Source organism: Galeopterus variegatus, unplaced genomic scaffold (genome assembly GCF_000696425.1).
Source record: "Galeopterus variegatus unplaced genomic scaffold, G_variegatus-3.0.2 Scaffold7458, whole genome shotgun sequence".
Taxonomy (NCBI): domain Eukaryota; kingdom Metazoa; phylum Chordata; class Mammalia; order Dermoptera; family Cynocephalidae; genus Galeopterus; species Galeopterus variegatus.
The window spans coordinates 13190-36658 of record NW_007733569.1 but is presented as its reverse complement, the minus strand read 5'-3'; the positions used below and the strand labels follow the sequence as shown (position 1 = coordinate 36658).

At 38.1% G+C, this 23469-nt stretch overlaps 1 pseudogene; it reads left to right on the top strand.

The window, feature by feature from the left end:
- LOC103607478 overlaps positions 1 to 9089 on the top strand; it is a 40752-nt pseudogene extending 31663 nt beyond the window's left edge.
- The last annotated feature ends 14380 nt before the right edge of the window (positions 9090 to 23469 follow it).

Below are 23469 nucleotides of genomic sequence, written 5' to 3'. Positions count from 1 at the left end.
AACATCTTGCAGGTCTACAGCAGAAACCACAGTAACTTTCCTCTTCTGGCCAATTCTTTCTCTTCTGTTGCAGGAAGAAAACTACACACACACACACACACACACACACACACACACACACACACACACACACACACACACACACACACACACACACACACACACACACACACACACACACACACACACACACACACACACACACACACACACACACACACACACAAACAAAGAAGCAAAATATCTTTTTTTTTTTTCATTTGTTTAAAAGAGATAAGTAATAAAACATTCTGGAAAAATCAGAAATGGTTGCCTTTGCTCAATTTTTACCAAATTTGGGACAAATTAACTGAGTATAGATAGAAATCATATGTTAACTGTTTTACTTAATAAATTAGTAAACCTAGTAACTATGCAAATAAAAATAACTACCACTATTGATAATGATAGTAATAAAGCAATAACTAAGAATTGTCTATGTAACAGGAATTAATAATTGGGTTATTTACTTCTCTTAAATTACTTTAATTTTCACAACAATGATATGATGGATATTTTATTAATACTCATAGTACAAATGAGAAAACTGAGATTCAGAGAAGGGAAGTAATATATTTAAGGTCACATATTTGGTAAGAGGCACAGCTGGAAAGAAGTCAGACTGACCTCAAAGCTTATATTCTTAAACTTGATACGAGAAAAAGCATTTTAATTCCATTTTTTGCAATTAAAAAAATGCAATGTAGATCATATATTTAAGTAGTTGTTTAATTTTGGAAATTACAGTTTACTTACTTTAAATGCAAGTACTTATATAAAGGTAAACTTTTGTCATGAACAACCTACTCCTCTGTGGGGGAATGTTATTTTCTATAATTGTTTTATTACATGTAACCAAAAATGTTTCCAAAGAATATTTCATAAAATAAAAGAAGAATACAAATTTCTCCTTCAAATTTAGTGCAGCTGGAATAGAATTATTTTAGTTTTAGAATAATGGTTTTGTCTCTGCTTTCTCTGTATACAGGTTTCACAGATTCAGAATTTATTTGATCTTGACTAAAGAAATCAATACATTTTAACTATTAAATGAATAAAAATGAATGTTTCATTAGTTTTTGTTCTGAAATTTTTAATTTTTATTAGGTTGAAAGTTAAAGCACATATCCAATTCAACACTATATTCTTGGCAGCCACAGACCAACCCAGGTCCAAAATGCACCCATAGACATTTTTACCAAAAAACACGCAAGAAAAACAAAACCTTTCACGTTTGCACGTGGAGAGATTTTCAAAATGTTAAAAGGACCACAGGATCCCCTAGAGAGAAAAAGGAAGAGTTAATGTTCCAGGAAAGAAGCAACAGATTAAGGAAAACACAGCTTCTGGTCAAACCAAAAGCATGCACCCTGCTGAGGAAAGGGTGGTGGCCTGCATTTATTCCTTTTGGGATCAGTTTTACATACATATTCAGCAGCCTTGGAGGAATGCTATGAATATTTCTGAGGGAAGTCATGGACATGAACAATGAACAAACATGTATATATAACACACATCCCATATTTTAAGTTGGAATGAAGATTTAGTATTAAAATGAGGTGAAATTTGGCCCATGACATCAGAGAACAACTATGTAGCACAAAAGTGAGTTACTGCGCAGTCTCCAAAGACTGGCTGAAGTTGGCTTTGACATGGTCCTTCTTATCAGAAGAAGAATGTGTATGGAGCTTATTCTTGTCCAATGGGAGCCATAGAGGGCCCCCAAGGAATGAGAAGGGGGGGGGCCGTGTTAGGCACCAGGTGTCCTGCAAAGACTGGTGCGTAGGGATTTTCCAGCCATAGCTGATTAGGTCTTATCTTCTGAAGCTGTCTTCTACTTAGTTACAAGAAAGAAAAGCCCCATAACAGTCAGTAACATATATTTGCAAGCACAGAATACATGTCTGCACCCTCCATCCCACTGTGGCCATTTGGTTCTGCTTAGCAACTTGAATATTTCTTTAAACCACAGAGAGTCCACCTTTGTCTGTCTTTTCAAGTATATTTTAGTACAGTTCTCTAATCCTCACTATGAAATGTCTCATCCTCTGTACCATAAGAACAATGTCAGAACAAGGTGCCACTTGGGACATCTCTGCACTAGGGACAGGACACTATTCTTTTCTCAAATCTACTAATTTCTGTGATAGAAAATGCTGGTGTCATTTTAACCTCTGATATTTTACACACATGAAGAGTCAGTAACTGGGCAGGTTGAAGACAATACCTCACATAAAATTAATAATATGTAACAGAACTGGGGAAACTGTGGCATACTTTAGCTTAGTAAAATAATCTAGGCCAAGAGATAAGCAATGTTTTGTCTAATTTCTCAAAAGATAATGTTCTCAGTCATAATAACGTTTACTTATGATTCATACTCTGAACTATAAATTGGCTGCGGCAGAAAGTAAAGAAAATTAATTTCGTTCAGAACTTTGTTGTTATGCCATTGTGATTGTCATTTCATATCCATGACCTATTTATCTTCAATACTCAGCCTTAGGAAATCTCAAATTCTTTTTTTTTTCCTTTTTGTATTTTTTCGTGTCCAGCAACAGACCGCAACCCTCAGTGTCGCACCCGTACCGGACCGGGACCGGCAATGGGATTGCAACCCACGGTGCTGCGCCCGCCCCTCGCTCAGCCAGTGAGCGGGAACTGGTCTGTATGTGGGATCTGAACCCTTGGCGGGAGCGCCGCCGCGCTCCCAAGTGGCTCACTGTAGCAGTGCACCACCGGGTCGGCCCGGAAATCTCAAATTCAATGCTTAGAAACTTTAGGTAAATTTCCTAATTAACAACAACAACAACAACAACAAAAATAGAGTAGAGGCTGTAGACAAACCAACTGTAGAACTATTCCACATTCTTTCAACCCCATCAGCTGCCTTGATAATGGTCATTGCTTGTTTTTTTTTTTTTTTCCTTTTTGTCTTTTTTTCGTGTCTGGCAACGGATCGCAACCCTCAGTGTCGCGCCCGTACCGGACCGGGACCGGCAACAGGATCGCAACCCTCGGTGTTGCTCCCACACCTCGCTCAGCCAGTGAGCGGGAACTGGTCTGTACGTGGGATCCGAACCCTCGGCGGGAGTGCCACCGCACTTCCCAAGCGGCGCACTGTAGCAGTGCACCACCGGGCCGGCCCTGGTCATTGCTTTTTGATCACTTAGTATCAACTAGGAACAGACGCTGATTGCTTTACATAAGAACCTTACATTAATGATGCAAGGTGGATATTACCCTCTTTCTTATTGGAGAGGAAATTAAGGCTCAACATGTTTAAATAATATATATCTTACTAGAAAGTAAGCCCCACAAAGAGTTCATCTGTGTATTTGTTCTGCCAACGTGGCATTTCCAGTGCCGAGAACTGTGTATGGCATATAAGTGGTATTCCATAAGCAACTGAATGAATGAATGAACAAATAAACTGGCCTAACTTTTGAAAATTTGTCTTCGACTGCAAACCAATTGTTTTTATCATCTAAGATAAACAGTTTTTCTTTTATGTGTATTTTAAAAAATATTTTTATTTATATAAGATTGCTAAATATCCTAGACAAAAGTTTAAGTTGTTCTGAATGCTTCAGAAACCTCTGTTCCAGTTAAGGGAAATAGCTCTAGGCAGTTAGTTCCTAATGCCCGGGTCCTCAGCATATGCATCTTATTGCCCCATTTCCTTGACCAGATCTGAAGAGATCTGAAACAAAGGTAGCAATTTATATCTTTGTCCAAGGTATTTGAGATACATGGGCAATACAGTTCTAACAGAGCACATTAACATGGTTGTTGGCCGAGAAACACAAGCAATAGAGAGGGTCAGAAATTCCCTCTGGGAATTGCTCACAGCAGAAGGAGCTGTTTCTCCTTAAATCATGTGCCTTCTTGGGACAGCCAGCAATTTTGGTCATTGGGAGATACAAAGACCAAGCCCATAGTCTTAGTTGGGGATAACTTTTGTTTTTTTTTTTAATTTATCCATATACAATATAGTTGATTTTCATGTCCCTTTACCAATTTCTCTTTCCTACTTCCCTCTCCTGCTCCCCCCAACAACATCATATCTGTTCACTTGTCTTAACAAGTTCAAGGACTTGTTGCGATTGTTGTGTCTTCTTCCCCACCCCCCACCATTTATTTGTTTGTATATTTATTTATTTATATTTATTTATTTATTTTTGGCTCCCACAAATAAGTGAGAATATGTGGTAGGTGGGGATAACTTTGAAGGGCTGTTCCAAACACAAAGCGCCCTTTCAGCTGCTCTCTATGCCCATTCTGTTCCCACCCTTCCTTACAGCTGTTGCTTGCAAGAGCACTCCCACCTCTCTTGCATACAAATTCCATCTCAATGTCTCTTTCCTGTAGAATCCAACCTTCTAAATCAGAATCTTTTGAGGGAGGTGAGAATGCATATTTTCATAAAGTTCTTCTAGTGATTATAATGTAACCAGTCTGAAGTAGCCATTTCCCTAAGCAATCTTGCATTGAAATGAAGATTATAAGCTACTAGAAAAAGCAATTGATAAATGAAGTGGTATGAAAAATGGATACATACAAAAAGGCAGGTATGAAATTTTATGCTGAACTATGCTAAAAATAAAACTATGCTACAAGAGGTAGAAGAAAATCAGAAATTGCTACGAACTCTACACTTGTGACTAGTTATTGCCATCATGTAGAAAATGATTGAAGATAAGTTTTTTAATCATCTCCCAAATCTGACCAGTTGATGGAGGCTGGGTCAGAAAGAATCCTCGGGCTAATTCTGCAGATATTTGGAAAAAGTGCATGGCTGATTAGTGTCTTCTTTCATGGATGGAAGAAAAGAGTAGGTATTAGAAAAGAGATGCATAATTTCTCATCTAGAAAGTAATAAGAGAAGTATTAGTAAATCTCAATTATCTTTTTGGTTTTCATTAATAAATCCATACTTTATAGCATACTAGAAACATTTAACTTCAGCTGAGTATATTTATTGTATAGATTACTGGACATTTATCATTGCAGAACAAACAATCTTTTACTCATTGTTGTCTTTAGTTTGATGTAACAAATGACAATGTCTCTGTGACATCTACACATCCATGTTTAGACCAGTGTATCAATAAGGCTATCATTAAAGAGGAGGATAGATAAATTTCACACCATAAAGCACTAAGATAAACTAAAGAAGACTAAATTCATTTAACATCACCAGATTCAATGAGGTGGTCATTCAGAAATCACCTTGTTTACTAATTATAACTTCTAAAAGTGGATTTTTAGGCCCAGAAGTTTTATATTCATGAAGAAATCTAAAAGTTCAAACAGCATAACCAAATTACATTGCAAGCTAAATAAAGATACATATCGTATTTATTTTTCACTGTTGGAATTTTCAATGAGTCTATATCTGAAACCTGGTGCAAATACATAGGCAAGGGAAGTTTAAATTACAAAGCAGAAAAATAAAAAGGTTTCTTTTTATTGGGTTTTCATTTTGAATGTATAATCTGTATTTACCTGCAGGTATTCGTTCCCTTAGCTGGCATTCTGGAAACCAGATATATTAAAGAAAATTCAGATAATATACACAGAAGATAACTGCTTAAGGTTTTTGATCTCCATAGTTGTATTTGGTTTATGTATTTTTCCTTTTTGATCATATTATATGTGCTTTAATAGATGAGATAGGTTATAGTTGCAGTCTCTGGAAACTTTTGTAAACTGCTGAGCATATATAGAATTAAGATTCACCAGTATAATAAATTAGCAATTTCTATCACATGCTCAAGCATGCGTAAAGTTTTTATCTTGTTTTAAAAGTTCAGATAAGCAGAGAAAAAAAATTGTGACAGGAATATTAAAAAAAGAGAAAGATCAAAAGGTGACATTTTATAAATGTATCCTCTTCTTTGATGATATTAAAGCCTTTCTAGAGCTTTTTACGTGACTGCAGAATGGCAGATGGCATGTTCTGCAGAAAGGCCAGTGGTGATATAAATATAGCCCAACCTTGGACAGAAAAGTATTTTAGCTTATATCTTTTTTCTGGAAAACTGCCTATAACATCATACCAACAAATGCTATAGCCTATAATCCTATATAACATATTCTTTCAATTAATGGCTTTTATTCTCTAGTTTTAGTTCACATTTAAAATAAGATGTCAACTAGGTTATTTAATTTCAAAGTCCTACCTCTAGATTACGTGATGAAGGCATTTATAAGGATCAGATTGCCAGAAAATAAATATATTAATTATGTTTATAAAGAACCCAATCTTTCTGTCTACTTAAACATCTCTAAAATGCTAGGCTCTGGCTGGCTTTGGGAAGAGCTGTTGGGAGGCCTACCTCAAGGCTTAGCACTGACTTTAAGATCCTCAAGAAGAACATCCTGCTGACGATTGGCAGCCATAAGAGCAAAAGTGAGCTGCTCCCAACCATGCGGCTGCTGGAGAGCCAGGGTATAGCCTCTATGCCAGTCTGGGCATAGCTGACTTCTACACTAAGCACAGCTTCAAGTTAACTTTGAGGAGGCTGTGTGTGGTGAGTGCCCACCACAGTGAAGCATCTTGGAGCAGCTGGCTGAGAGTCACTTTGAGCTAGTGATTAAACTGTCAGTGAGAGGGGTTGAGGGCTGGTGTCTCTCTTCCTTCCTCACTGAGTTTCTACTGCACCTGATGCTTGGCCTCTGACTTCTCTGTGTTCCTCATCATCGATATCAAGTACATCAAACTCTTTGTGGAGTCCCTGGGCCAGACTGGACCAGCCCTGCCTCTGAAGGTACACATTGACTTTATGACCTCCCAGAAGCTTGTGGACTACCTGGACCGATTGACATCCATGTGTACCTAGAGTAACCAGGGAAACATACCAGGAGGACTTTCCTTCAGGCATAGCTGCTGCTCTGGCTGGAGGTGTCACCATGGTGTGTGCCATCTGGCTCCCCATCGTCAATGCCCCTGCTTTGTCCCTAGCCTAGAAGCTTGCAAAGGCTGGCACTCAACTGTGACTTTGTCTTCTCTCTTGCGGTCTCATCAGAAAATGCAGGAACCCTGGGCACTATGGCTGGGTCTGCGGCAGGGCTGAAGCTCTACCTCAATGAGACCTTTTCTAAACTGCAGCTGTACAGTGTGGCCCAGTGGATGGAGAACTTCGAGATGTGGCCAGCCCACCTCCCCATCATAGCCCACACAGAGCAACAGAGTGTCAGCCCCGTCCTCAGTGGCTCAGCTGACCCAGCGCTCAGTGTACCTATGTCATATGGTGCAGAAGGAAGAGATACTGCTGATTAAAACTGCAAAGGCACGGGGGATCCTGGTGACCTGTGAGGTGGCCTCTCACTACCTGTTCCTGAGCCATGATGACCTGGAGCACCTGGGACCTGGGAAGGGGGAAATCTGGCCTGAGCTTGGCTCCTGCCAGGATGTAGAGGCCCTATGGAAGAACATGGCTGTCATCAACTACTTTGCCTCAGACCATGCCCCCCATACCCTAGAGAAGTGTGGGCCCAGGACTCCACCTGGTTTCTCAGGGCTGGAGACCATGCTGCCACTGCTGCTGATGGCTGTGAGGGCAGGTTCAGTCTGAATGACCTGTTGCAGTGATTGTACCACAATCCTTGGTGAATCTTTCACCTGCCCCCACAGGAGGACTTCTATGTGGAGGCGGATCCCGAGCATGAGTGGGCAATCCGCAGCCACATGCCCTTCTCCAAGGCCCACTGGACACCCTTTGAAGGGCAGAAGCACCATCCATTGTGTGGTCCTTTGAGGGGAGGTTGCTTATATTGATGAGCAGGTTCTGGTGCCCCCAGGCTATGGTCAAGATGTTCAGAAAGGCCTCAGGGAGCTGTTCCCCAGCTCCTGCCCTCAGCACCTGCCACTAGCAAGATAAACTCAACACCTGAAAAGCCTCAATGGGGCATCCCAAGGCATCCTGACAGCTACTGCTGTCATCCATCCGAGTCTACTGCACCTCTGACTCTGGTCTGACAGCTGAGGAGCCAAAAGAAAAGTCCTTTAGGAAGGCAGCTGAGCCAGAGCTTATTGGAACCTCTGATGGCAGCTGCTGTCCTCTGCCACCAGCACCTACACAGGCATCACCCCAGTACCTGGAGACCTCTGGCCTGTACCCCCAGACCTCACCCCTGCTGCATTCCTTAGTGGGCCAATATATCCTGTCAAAGGATCAGATGTCTCACCTGCTCAATGTGGCACACACATGGTGAATGATGGTACAGAGGAACAGAGCTTTGACATCCTCAAGAGGAAGGTCATGGCCTCCATGTTCTAAGAGGTGAACACGTGGACCAGCAGCTACTTTGCAGCAATCATGGCCCAGCTAGAGGGTTCTGTGCTCAGCTTCTCGGAAGCCACAACCTCCATCCAGAAGTCCGTGGCTGACTCAGTGCAAACTATGAACTGCTAAGATGACATCATCATGCTGTAGCACCCCCAGCCCGGAACAGTGAAGCTGGCAGCCAAACACTGCCAGAGGCCAGAGATCAATGCAGGGGATGGGGCTGGAGAGCATCCCAGCCAGTCCCTGCTGGACAGCTTCTCCATCTGAGAGGATGTGGGGACTGTCAACGGCATGATGATCACAGTGGTGGGTGGCCAGTAGCACAGATGCACAGTGCATTCCCTGGCCTGCCTGCATATCCCGTACCATGCCAGACTGCACTATGTGGCCCCTCCCATCCTGTCTGCAAATGCCACCCAATGTGCGGGGCTTTGTAGCCTCCTGTGGCACCAAGCAGGAGTAACTCGAGAGGATCAAGGAGGCGCTGCCTGACACTGGCGTGTTCTACATGGCTCAAGTCCAGAAGGAACAATTTGGCTCTACCCAGGAGTACAAAGCTTGCTTTGGCCAGTTCATCCTCACTCCGCACATCATGATCTGGGCCAAGAAAATGATGGTGGCCTTGCAACCAATGTCCCATGTCAATGAGGTAAATGTGAAGGTGGACTTGGACCCCAGGCAGCCTATTTCCACCAGGCTGACAACAGCACGCACATATACATGGCTCTGTTAACCACCATGCTGGACCATTGCTAGGGCCTGGACTTCTCAGCCCCCTCTCTTCAGGCCCAGCTATTGGACAAGGAATCCCGGTGACTCCTATGGGAACAGCATACTCAGTAGAATACTCTGGGGAGTCCAGATACCTCTCACGCACATGTGCAGAGACACACAAAACATGCTTCAGTCTCTGCATGAGCTCTCTAACATGCGGGGCCCCAGTCTACCCCATCTCCGTTCTTGCACCTCAAATCTGCACAGCCCTTTTTCTACCGACAGTAAGTCTGAGCTGCCTTTAAAAATAAGTAAAGAAACCAAAACACTAGGCTCAATGTAAGTAATTGATTTTTCCTACTTTTCTTTCAGGAATTTTCTCTATTTCTCTCTTAAGAGAGTTTATAATGCTAAGTGTTTATTTGTCCTCATGGCCTTCCATGCCATGCTTTGTTTTCTGTTTGTTTTTATTAGAATTCTTTGTCTAGGCTTAGGATTCTTTGTTTTTTTTTTTTCCTTTTTGTCTTTTTTACTGACCGGCAACGGGATCGCAACCCTCGATGTTGCGCCCGCCCCGCGCTCAGCCAGCGAGCGGGAGCCGGTCTCCACATGGGATCCGAACCCTCGGCGGGAGCGCCACCGTGCTCCCAAGCGGCGCACTCTCCAGTGCGCCACCGGGCCGGCCCTAGGCTTAGGATTCTTTGTTTTTTTTTTTTCCTTTTTGTCTTTTTTACTGACCGGCAACGGGATCGCAACCCTCGATGTTGCGCCCGCACCGCGCTCAGCCAGCGAGCGGGAGCCGGTCTCCACATGGGATCCGAACCCTCGGCGGGAGCGCCACCGTGCTCCCAAGCGGCGCACTCTCCAGTGCGCCACCGGGCCGGCCCTAGGCTTAGGATTCTAAGCAGAAGAAGGAAAAAGCAGTTTAGAACATATCACCAAGATTGATACAAAAGGAAAAGGGGATGGAAAAAAATGTGAATATTTGCTTTGGAGAAGATGTGACTGCTGGGTAATTTAATAACTGTTTTCAAGTAATTGAAAAGCACACTTGTAGAGTGTAACGAGTTGGGCATAGTGTCCCACTCAAATCTCCCCTCAAGAAAGTCTCGTTTCTCTAGCTTTTAGGAGTATTGTTGGCAGAAAGCTGTCAACTCTCACTCCCTTCATGGATTGCCTTGGCTGTGAAGAGAAAACTCATCCAAAGTCACACTGTCTCTGGGAAAGCCCATATTCAGTTGCTCATTCACATGGAGGTCTGAAGTCCTGGCCTTTTCTGCCCACCACAAAAACCACTGCTGCTGTTTTAGCCAGGGCACTCCCTGTGGAGTCAGCTGAGGCAGGTGTTGGAGTGTATCTCCACCCAACTTCTCCTGCCCTGCTCTTCTCCCTCCCCTTCCCTTCCACTGGTGTCAATTTTAAAGAAACTATCTAATAAATACTCTGAACACTAAATTCCTCTTCGAGTCTACTTCCTGAAGAAGCAACTTGCAATGGGGATGGTCCATTTTCCCCCTAATATTACAATAGATGGACAAAAATAATCTAAAACATGTTTATGTTGTGATTGGTTACAATTTTAAGGATTTTTATGGAAATGAACCCCATTCTCTATTCCTATTTCCAGATTTTTAAATCACAGTTCTGGTAACATTATTCTACTCCCTAACATCCTTCAAGAAAGGCTTCTAACTTCGCATGGTAGTCTTTCATAGCATGCTCCTCTGTTCATTCATGTGCTCTCAGGAACAAAAAAATTATGGTCAAGTGTCTTTTGGGGACACTGCATTCATCATTTTTCTCTTATGTCTTCTTTCCATTCTATGTCCTCAAAATTGCAAGGAACTTCTTTCTCTAACAAAATGCTTGTTTTCTCCTGCCTACTCTTGCCCATCTTTCGTAGACCACATCTTCATTATGTATAAAAATGATAGGCTTAATAGACTTTTCCATTTGCAAGTAACCAAGTGACACAAAAAAGACCCCCAGGAGATAGGAGAGAATGTGTGTGTGTGTTTGTATGTGCATGCACGTGTGCATGAGGGTGCATGTTAGAAGATTGTTTGGGGGTTGTAGGTAATAATATTATAGGGTTCCACTCCCTCATGTGTGCTAGATCCCCAAATCTCTTTTATTTCCAGTTAAAGCTATTATGATCCTGTAGAAATATTGTTTAGACAACAACTTTTGTGAGTGAGGAGGCTGGGAGGTAGATGAGTGAGCTAAACTACAAACACCTAAGAGTACCATTCAAAGGCAATCATGATCTGGTTTCTATTATTTAAGCCTGATTTTATTTTATTTTATTTATTTAATTAATTTATTTATTTATTTTTCCTTTTTGTCTTTTTTACTGACCGGTAATGGGATCGCAACCCTCGGTGTCGCGCCCGCACCGGGGACCGGCAACGGGATCGCAACCCTCGGTGTCGTGCCTGCACCGCGCTCAGCCAGTGAGTGGGAACCGGTCTCCACATGGGATCCGAACCCTCGGCGGGAGCGCTGCCGCGCTCCCAACCAGCACACTCTCCAGTGCGCCACCGGGCCGGCCCATTATTTTATTTTTTTAATTGAAACATAATTGATTATACATATTATACATATATAAGCATACATATTATACATATGTGTATGGGGTACAGAGTTGACTATGAGTACTTGTGTACAGTATGTGATAGTCAAATCAATATTATTAGCATGTTCATCATTCCAAATCATAAGTATTTTTTGTGTCCTTTACCCTAACTGCCTAACTGCCCTCTCCCTCTCACTTTCCCACCTCTGGAAACTGCAGGTCTGTTCTCTCCTTCTGAAAGTTCAAAGTTTGATAGTGGTTCTTCCTTCCTTCCCTTCCCTTCCCTTCCCTTCCTTTCCCCCTCCCTCTCTCCCTCCCTCCTTCCCTCCTTTCTCTCTCTCTCTCTCTCTCCCCCCCCTTCTTTTCTCCCACTTATGAGAACATGCAGTATTTCTCTTTCTGTGCATAGCTACTTCACTTAACATAATTTTCTTCAGGCTCACCCAACTTGCTGTGAATGCCAGAATTTCATTCTTTTTTATTGCTGAGTAGTATTCCATTGTATATATATACCATATTTTCCTCTTATGTCATCCATCAATGTACATTTAGGTTGGTTCTATATCTCAGCTGTTGCAAATAGAGCTGTGATGAACATGGTAGAGCAGGTATCCCTTTACCATGATGATTTCCATTTCCTTGGGTATATACCCAGAAGTGGGATTGCTGGATCATATGGTAGTTCTATCTGTACTACCTTTGAGCCATCTATATCCTGCTTCTCATTTCTGGGATTTTGCACAAGATTTTTCCTTATCAACACTATCTTGGCCAATTTGGTGTGCTTCTGTTCATTCTTCAACTCCCAGAATAGAGGTGATTTCCTCAAGGAAGTGTACTTGTGCCTGCAGAAAAACAGGCGTTCCTCCCCTCTCTTCCCATAGCATGTTTTGTATGTTTACCTCAACACTGATTACATTTAGTTTTATGTTTTTATTTTTTGGCATATCTCTCTTCACCCTCAGTTTCTTCATATAAATAGTTTGGTTTGAGTCATCCCTGCATCTCTCTGGCCTAGACGTGCCTGAGATAAAATATTACTTAATACAATGTTTGCTGGCAGGCCAAAAGGTCATAAACTCACTCCTTTAAGAGTGCTGAACTTAAAGTCAACTAGCAATAGAAGCTGCTAATTTTGCTAATACTGTATAAAACACAAGTTGTCCTCAAGTAATTTATTGCTGCACATGAAGAATAAGAAAGTATAACAAAACTTCACACAAAAACAAATAAACCACAAAATAAGTCAAAGAAAAAGAATATTACTGAACAGAATTATATATTTTCATCAGCCTAATGCTCAGGGTTGAACTTTCCAGGTGGTGAAACTCATACTGCTCAGTAAAGTCTGGATACATGCAAGAGTCGAAATCGCAAGAGCAGAGTGCCTAATAATTGTAGGAATCAGAGAAAACACAGAAAAACATTAGCCTGGATATTTGATGAGAATATACCTGGTGAAGTATGGCCCTCCACTAAGTAAATAATTATCTTAGCCTTGGATATTTTCTTTTGTTAGTGTTATAAAAATTTTAAGGATAGAAATAACTGATTTATGATAACTATTTGTATTATTTGTGCTTGTTATTAAATGAATTTAAATTTGGATTTCTGCAGATGATGCTTCTAGTAAACATTAACCACCTGAAATTCGATTTTGTTAATATTATCACCATTATAAAAATTCCTTGTACTCAAATATAAGAGGTCAGTCTCTATACATATGAAGACCAAATCTGAGCTATAACCAGGGAATTCAAGATTAGGCTTTATGTGTGAGTAAGGAATTATATATTTCTATGTTGTAAATGTATGTTAAAAACATGCTGATATTAAAATATACTTCACATAAAAATGTGATGTAGGTTCAAATATTATTCTTTGTTTTCCTCACTGACTCTATAAATTTAAAAGTTCTACACAGATGATTATTAACATTTAGTTTTTTCTATCATTATTGTTTCTATACAAGGCATTTTTTTAATATCAATGGGCTCGAATACAATTTTAATGATTATATAAAGATCATATATTAGCCTTTGGCTTATGATGCACGAGCTTTATTTTTCTTCTTATTAGTTTAAATGAAAAAAGTAGATACTTTGAAGTCAACTTTACTACAATTGCTGAAGTTGTAGATGATCATACACTGTAACAAAGTGTAAAGACACAAAAAGCCACATATAATTTTTATTTATTTTCTGAAGTTCTGAAGATGTATTTTAGGTAAAGCAGGCAATAAAAAAAGAAAATCATACTGGCAGAATATTCTGGATAGGTCCCAGGCTCAATAAGGTGTCTATCTCTTGTGTCAGTCTGATATAGCATATATTATTTGGATATTCTTGAACACAAAATTTTCTTTACAAAACATTTGATGAAACTCTGAGTACTCAACTTCCTGAAAGAAAAGAGAAAAAAGAAACAGAGAAGTTAAAAAGGAAAGAAGGACAGAAAGGTGGCGTAATTATTAACATTTCCCTAGAAAATGTGGACTTGAAAGGCCTGTTATTACTTTGACATTCCATCACTGTGAAGTATCACAATATATTTCTTTTACCTTTTTAACATAAGGTATTCAGTTTCACTTTAAAGCATGTGTCTTCGATTTATAATGCCTTAGTTCACCGAGGTTTATCTTTTCATAAAGAGACAAGCTCATAACTTGAATCTGTGTGTCCAAGCATCCAGTATTATTTGCCCCAAGACATCTAAGCCACACTTCATTTTGATGTTATACACAATAAACATCTTAGAAAGAAAGGAAACATGTAAAGCTCAAAGGCTCGTCCATTCAAGAATGTCCCTGCAGATGTCAGTTATAGATCAGTTAGGGAGTTTCAGGGTGAGAACGTATTGAGGACATTGAAAAGAGAAGAGTAAGAGCACACACATTCAGTTCAGCTGGAAATGGAATCTGAAAAGAGCTAAGGGATTCTGAGCCAACCTGATATCAATTTGGTGATGTCGCCCTCAGGGCCCTTGTCTGCCTTCTTAAACTGCTCTCTGCTCTGATGTTTTTAAAGATTGAGTCAATCTTATAAAATAAGCCAGTGTCGGAATTTTATGTTTGTTTGTTTTTTTCTCTCTCAACCCCTGCTGTTAATCAGCCTTTAATTACAATTTAGAAACATATGTGAGATGATATAACATCTTCAATGTAACATATCAGGAAGGGGAAAAACATGTCCCGAATTCTCTTTTTCTTTTGTTTACTTGCTACACAGTATTTTCGTTTTTCTTACTATTTACAAATGTATTTGCCTCCACATATTCATATTTACCTAATTTTCTCCTGCCTCAATTAGACAAATACACCTTATACTGTACACTATGTTTCTAACTTCTAATTATGTTGCCATTTAGAAAACCTTGCTTTATTATTTATTCCGTCTTTTCTTCAACATCTCCCACTCCAATAGTTCCCTTTATTTTATTTATATAAACATATCCATGACCCCTTGTGAACTCTCATGACTGTCTTAGCTATTCTCTTCCCTTGAAAACAAAGCTTTTCAACAAGGAGTATGCAATGCTGTTTCTCCTTTATAATAATACATAATCTCTGCATTATGTACTCTCTATATCCCGTGCAACCTGGTTTCTGTCCCCATCACTCCACTTAAATTGCTTTCACTAAAATTGCCAAAGACTTGGATTATTGCCAATGCCTTTGGGTACTTTTTCTGCTTTATTTTGTTGAGCTCTCTGTTGCATTTGACACTGTTCATTTTATCATTCTTTCTTAATTTTTCTCTTTTCATGGCTTACATATAAATTTCAAAATTCTAGTCAACTTCCTCCATCTCTGTTTGTTCTATTTGTGTTTCTTTTATAGTAGGATCTTTCTCTGTGCACCATTTAAATGGATTTCTGTGAATAGTCCTTCATATATTTTACTTTTACCAAAGGAAATTCCAAATTCACCTGGCTTTAAATATTTCTGCATCTTGATGGCTAAAATATATGTATTTAGAAAAGATTCATTTTTTGTGGTCAGACATAAACGTCCATGTATTTTTGCATATTTTCAATGTGTGTATTTGTGTGTATATATTCATGTAATCTTCCCCTCATACCTAAAATTTACTGTTATTCTTTATTCTGTTAACAATACTACCATCTCCTAAGTCAGAAACATAGGAACCATCGTCATTTCTACACTTTCAGTTTAGTTGGTCACTAACTTTGCAGTGTAATTATTTTGTCTTCTCTCTGTATTCTATAAAAAATAAGACCTAGGTAGTCTCTGTCTGTATTCTAAGCCTTAAAGTGCCAGGTAAATGATCTCTTCTCCATTCTTACTGCTTTTATCTGAATTCAGGTCCCCATAGTCTGCCACATCAGACTATTACAATAGCCTTCCAGAACATTGTCTCCAAACTTCATTATTTCCACTCCCTTGTCTTAAACTGAACATTCATTTTCTTTGCTATTAAAGTCATAAGCCTAAAACAGCAGCCTGAATCATACTGACCCTCTAGTAAATTTTATCAACAGCTCCTCTTAGGTCAAAGAATAGAGTCCAGCTTTCTTAGCATGGCAAGTAGGAGCCATCATCCTTCTACCTTTTGCCAACTTTAGCCCTATTTACTACAACTTTCCACCTGGCAAATTACACATAGACCCAACTGAAGTAATTACCACTTACTCTACAGTTTACATTACTTCTAACTTGATATATTCACACACGTTTTTTCTTTGCCTACCAGGCTTTTCCTTCCCCTGTCTGCAAGTGTCAAGATGCAGCTCATGTGTTTGCTTCATAAAGGATTCATAAGTCCCTTCAGTCAGGAGAGATTTCTTCAGGTATGTGACTCCCCTGTGCTTTGTACTTTCCTATTTTGTGAATTTTTCTACATAATATTAGAAGACTATAGGAAAAACAAAAAATTGGGTTCAGATTGTGGAAATATGTGTTTTTTTCTATTTATTTCTATAGTTTCCGAATTTTTTATAATGATTATATATACCTTTATAATATAATAAAATGTTATGCAAGACATTCAAGTATTTACAAATATTTGTTTCTACTTTAATGGAAACACACAAACCCTGCTCATTAGAGATTAAGTTTCTTTTTATTTTTCTGGGTAAATAATCTGATCTTTGTTTATTTATTTTTTAAAATTGGTTATAAATTTTCATGAGATACAAAGCTGATTGTCGCCCCTCATGCACAAGTTGTGAAGGCCAGATCCATACTGGCAGCATGCCCATTACCACAAATTGTGATTGTACCCCATGTCCCCTGCCCAATTATCCCCAACCTCCCTCCCCTTCCTCCGTCTCCCCCACTCCACTTTGTATCCCAAGGTATGTTCTCTCCCTTTGCAAGTCCAATGCACTGTGGTCTTTCTCTCCTTCCTACCTTCTCTCTTAGCTCAATCCCCATCAAAATACCAATGACGTTCTTCACAGAAATGGAAAAAAAAAACAGTCTTAACTTTCATATGGAACAACAAAAGATCCCAAATAGCCAAAGCAATCTTGAGCCCAAAAGAAAAATAAAGCTGGACACATAATACTACGTGACTTCAAATTATATTATACTACAAAGCTATAGAAATCAAAACAACATGGTACTGGCATAAAAATAGACATTCGGACTAGTGGAGCAGAATCAAGAATGAGAAATCACCCCTCAGGTTTACAGCCATCTGATATTTGACAAAGACAACAAAAACATACATTGGAGAAAAGACTGCCTCTTCAATAAGTGGTGCTGGGAAAATTGGATATCCATATGCAGAACAATGAAACTAAACATGCACCTCTCACCATATACTAAAATCAACCTAAAATGGATTAAAGACTTAAGTATAAGACCTGATACTGTAAAAATACTAAGGGAAAATACAGGTGAAACACTTCAGGAATTAGGTCTGCGCACAGACTTTATGAACATGAGCCTGAAAGCACAAGCAACAAAAACAAAAAAATAAACAATTGGGACTATATCAAACTCAAAAACTTCTGCACAGTAAAGGAAACAATCAACAGAGTGAAATGACAACCTACAGAGCAGAAGAAAATTTTTGCCAACTATGCATTTGACAAGGGATTAATATCCAGAATATACAAGGAACCCAAGCAATTACACAGTGAAAAAACAAATAACCCAATTAAAAAGTGGGCAAAGGAACTGAATAGACATTATTCGAAGGAAGACATACAAATGGCCAACAAGTACATGAAAAAATGCTCAACATCACTCATCATTAGGGAAATGCAAATTAAAACTACATTGAGATACCACCTCACCCCAGTTAGACTTGCTGTAATAAAAAAGATGGTGAATAACAAATGCTGGCAAGGGTGTGGAAAGAAGGGAACACTCCTACACTCTTGGTGGGACTGTAAATTAGTACAACCACTATTGAAAAACAGTATGGAGGTTTCTCAAACAACTACCGACAGATCTTCCATATGATCCAGCAATCCCACTTCTGGGTATATACTCAGAGGTATGGAAATCATCATGTCCAAGGGATACTTGCACTCGTATGTTCATCACAGCTCTGTTTCCAATAGTCAAGCTAAGGAACCAACCTAAATGTCCATAGATATATGACTGGATAAGGAAACTGTGGTATATATATATACATACATACATATGTATGTATATACATACATACATATGTATGTATATACATACATACATACATACATATATATATATATATATACACCATGGAATACTACTCTGCCATAAAAAAGAATGAAATTCTCCCATTTGCAACAACATGAATGAGCTTAGAGAAACATGTTGAGTGAAATGAGCAAAGCACAGAGGGATAAATACTGCATGCACTCTCTCATAAGAGAGTAAATTTCTTATAGACAGACTTTTCTTCACTTTTTATTTGTTTACTTTTCAAAAAAATTATTTTAAAATTGATCTCTATTTCAACTGGGATACTGGTCATTAAACAAAAGAGTACAGATTAGTAGCATAGCATGCAAAAAAAATCAAAGAGTAAATATAACTCAGCAAATGAAATTTTTAAAAGCAAAGGAAAACATAAGCATGGCTAGCTTAAAATGAAAAGCTAAAGGGCAAACAAAATGTTAAGATTTTCCTCTATGTTTTAGAGATGCATCTGGACTTTTTTTGTAGCACACATTTTTTGTTTTGGTATTAAACATGCTACATATTTAATCCAATTTCTGAATTTGGGCTTTATTTTAATACAAAGCTTGTTTGCTTCTTATGTGTTTTAATGTTCATCTGTCTCATAATGTTTTAGACTATTACTTTATTTTTTATGTGGCCCAGCCCTCTTTGTTTTGTCATAGTTTGCTTTTCTAAGCTCCCTTTCTAGGTGCTTCTCACATCCATGCCGTGGCTTAGGTCCCACATTGCCTTACGCAAAGGATTTATTTAACTTGATCTTATTCCTACACCTTCTGTGGTGGTTCTGATATTAGAATTTTGCACTTCAGAATTTCGTCATGGTACTTAAATGCTCAGTGTTTTATCAAAATTGTGTAACCTAGCACTATTTTCATTGTTAGCCTTACAGCTTTTAGAAAATAATTTTGATATAGTCCATATTATCATGTATATTTTAAAAGTGGTTTTATGAAAAATTTCAACATATTATTTTACCATAACATTTCTGCATATAACAGCAAATATCATTCTAAATAAGAAGAAAAAATTGTTGTAAATTCAATTAGTGTCGAATACATCACAAGCAGATCTTTTTCCAAATGTCCTTTAAATTACACTCAATAAACATCAGATCATTCTTCTCCTGTATTCTGCTAATACAAGGCTGAGAGGGGTATATTAATGAAAGACAGGATAAAGGATAAGTATAATCATGGTACACTCTTTGCAAAAGAGATAAAATTGTTTGTTTCAGGGATGATGACACTATCTGCCCACTGCAAAAAAGATTTATTAGGAACCCAAGTATCATAGAATAACAACAACAAACTCTAATAAAATAATTTCCTGTCTAATGGCTCATTAGCAAGTGAAAAATGACCAGAACTGTTAGTAATACATTTGAATTTCAGCTGAGTTATGTTATTTTATCATGTCTGCGAAAAGAATATATGATTCACTTTGCTTTCCAAATATTTCATTCACAGTTTTGGCTTCTCTAAAAAAAAATTATTTTATTTTTAATAAGTAAGAATAAGAAAACAAAAGCAAACTAATTTATTTTAATTCATAGTATTTTTTAATGCATATATTTTTAAAACATTCTAAGCATTAAGAAAAACAACATATCCATTATAAAAGTGTGAAACGGACAGAATGTTAATTTAAAAAATTAAATAATATACTTCTAAACATCTCTTAACTTCTTTCATAATTAAATAAATGAAATTTAAAACAGAATGCCGTTTTCCACTTAAAAATTAACCAATATTAAAAATGTGATGTTTCTCATATACATGGCACACTTTGAGGAGCATCATTTAGCAATAATCCAAATTAGAGGTGCTATACCCATTGATGAACGTTTGTTGTTTTTAATATCAGCATCTTACAAAAAATAAAAATACTCCTCAATATTTATTAGTAAGTTTTATATAGTTTTTCAATTGGATCAGGCTCTATTCTATATGCTTTTGAAATATTAATTCATTTAACCTCTGTAATAATCTGTGAACTACTTGCTCTTCTTAGCCTCATTTCATACCATGGTCACAGAGCTATTGGGTGAAATAGTGACATGATGAGTGCAGTGCTAATTAGTCATGGTTCCTTCATGTAAACACATTACGTAGCTGTTAAGAAGTAAGGCAGATCTGAAATAGGTTGATAGAAAATAGTTCTAAAATGCAAAATCATATGCAAAAACACGGTGCTGGTAATTGTGTATAATATGAACAAGTTGTTTAATATTAAATTAGAGAGAATGAAAGGAAGGATGGGGGGAAGAGAGAAAGAAAGAGAGGGAGCATGCTTAAATCCTAGTCTAGAACTTTATTATTGTGTGATCTTGGATAAGTCACTTTTCTCACTTTGGCCTCAGTTTTCTTATACATAAATTAGAGGTAAGAATAAGACCTATTTCATGGGGTTATTGTAAGGATTAAATAACATCATGTACGTAAAACGCATAATAGCTTTATGCTGGAATATTTATGTAGTATGATTCTATTTTAACTGACATTTCTGGGGAATTCTTGAAGTTAAATTCTGTTGTGTATAGGACACATGCCTTTCCTTCTTGAACTTTGGGGAGTTGTTAAAGTTTACCCTAACATGGAATTTTTTTTTTTCCTTTTTGTCTTTTTTCGTGTCCGGCAACAGATCGCAACCCTCAGTGTCATGCCTGTACCGGACCGGGACCGGCAACGGGATCGCAACCCTCAGTGTTGCACCCGCACCTCGCTCAGCCAGTGAGCAGGAACCGGTCTGCATGTGGGATCCGAACCCTCGGTGGGAGCGCCGCCGCGCTCTCAAGCGGAGCACTGTAGCAGTGCGCCACCGGGCCGGCCCTAACATGGAGTTTTTTTAAGTGTGGGAGTAGTCCCAATACTGTATTTAAAAAACTGTGTCAAGATAAGTCTAACATAGCATCTTATTAATAAAAGAAGTACTGATCAGTTTATTTCACAGCAGATATCCTGGACTTACATTCTCTCTGTCCAACAATTGGCTAGCACTGAACATAATGACCACCTGCAGATGGGTCAGGCATTACTCCATTTTTTTCCATGATTCCCATTGTTCCCTGTTTTGTTGCTGTCACTGATCTTAATGGTCAGCTCTCATTTGTCACCATAAACCAGGCCTCTTTACTCAGTTACTAATATCATATATGTTATGCAATATGGAGTTTGTGAAAACTGAGCAAACTGATTATTAGATCTGATTATTAGATCATCTCTGCATCCATTTTTATAACCTTTTGTGGTTCTAAATAAAGGATAAGAATGTCAGATGATATACGTTCCAAGAATAAAGAAAGGAATTTTCCATGTGATTTAAGGGGAAAAGTATTAAATGAGTTAAGTGAATTATTCTGGAAAAGAAAGTTCAAAAGAGATCACACAAGGATTTTGTTTAGTAAGATCATGTAATATGACACTACTTCGTATTTTGGAGAAAGATTCTCTATGTCCTGACACTAATTGGGCACACTGTTTTGTTTGAAATATAGATCTTTTATTAGTAAGAATCTGTATACCATCAATTTCCATCTCTGAAATATCTCCAGCTATGATTCTTACTATTACTTTCAAAACAGGTATCCAAACCATGTATTATTTGAAGTTTGGTAAAAGGCTAGAAGAAAATAACTTCTATGTAGATAATGTTTTGTGCTTTATCTTTTGTTAGCTGGTTGTTATATGTAGACAAGTGTTGGTGGCATTTACTTGTTTCTGTTTCCCCCAGAACAACACAATATGCAAATGCTTTGGTAACCATTTTGAGAATTCTGTTACTATAACATAACCATGAAAACAGTCATAATTCAACTCTGTGTCTCACCAGGGTAATTTTATGTATCAAGATGAAGTTTTCAGCAAATGTGCTTGAAGATATTCTGCAGAAGTTATCGGGAAATATACTCAAGAATGCAACTCTGAAAAATTGGGAAACTATTTTGCTGATAAACTGAGATTTCTGGAATTAACTCCAAGAATATTTGTGGCATAAACTGTTTAGCCTGAACCAGAAACCTCTGATAAATGCTGATGGAAATGATCGTCCTCTTTATTTCAAGTTAATCAGAGAGCAACGCAATTCACTTAGTCAGCACTGAGGGCTGACATGCCAATGATGAAATATAGTGCTCTATGCAAATACTCATCTATTACTCAATCATAGTTTGTAGAAAGTGACAGTAAAGATCGATGTGCATTCAGTGTGCACCTTTTTAGTTTAATAATTGTCTTGGTGCTGAAGGACAGGCCCTGCTATTTATATAAGTTTAACCTGGAGGTTTCTTTTCTCTCTCTCTTTCTCTCCTTTTAATTCTCTTTATTTTTCTCCATCTCCACCTATAAGAAAATTCATGACCAGGATCAAAAATGGCTCAGTAGAATACTTATTATAATAAATAAAAAAGCATATGTCCTTTCAGCATAGAAACTTTAGAAATATTAGAATGGATTTAATAGTTACTGATCTCCTGCTAGGTACTAAGCACAATGCTAGTTTTTCACATCCATTTAATTCTCTAGCAAATATTATAAAGTAAGTGAAGGGGAATATGAGCTTAGGAATCACATCTGTGAATTCAATGTCTTCTGTGCCACTTATTTTTTTCTGTGGCTTCTAGTAAAAATATTTAGATACTCTGTGGAATTTTATTGTAGAAATACACATAATAAAGGGGGAAAAAAACTAAATTTTTATGTAAAAGTAATTATATTGAACTCCAAGAAAAAGCAACCTACATCTCCTGTTCTCTTCTCACTATCTTCACAAAAGTCTGAGCATTTTAGACACTCTTTATTACAAAGTACAACGTAATGCTTTACATGGAGTAGAAAATTGCCATCAGTACACTTTAGCGCCCAAGGGTTTCCATCATTAAACACCCTTTTGGAGAGATTTATATGCCTGTATTACACATTTGCTCCCAGCTAAAAATTGACCTACAAGTTCTCAGCTCAATTATTATTTGTATTTTCTTTCTAACATTTTTCCTTGAATGAAACACTTATTATAGTGAATAGCTAGGAAATTCTATAGTGTAGTCTTTTCTGCTCTTCTTAATTACTATCTCCTTCAGGCACTGCTGGTTTTGTAGGGTATTTTTCTGGAACTTATTCCTTTTAGTGATGCCTTCAAGGCTACATTACCATAAAATAATAATGTACCCTTATGATCATTTACTTGAAGCCCTACCTTTCTAAGAGTGAAATTTT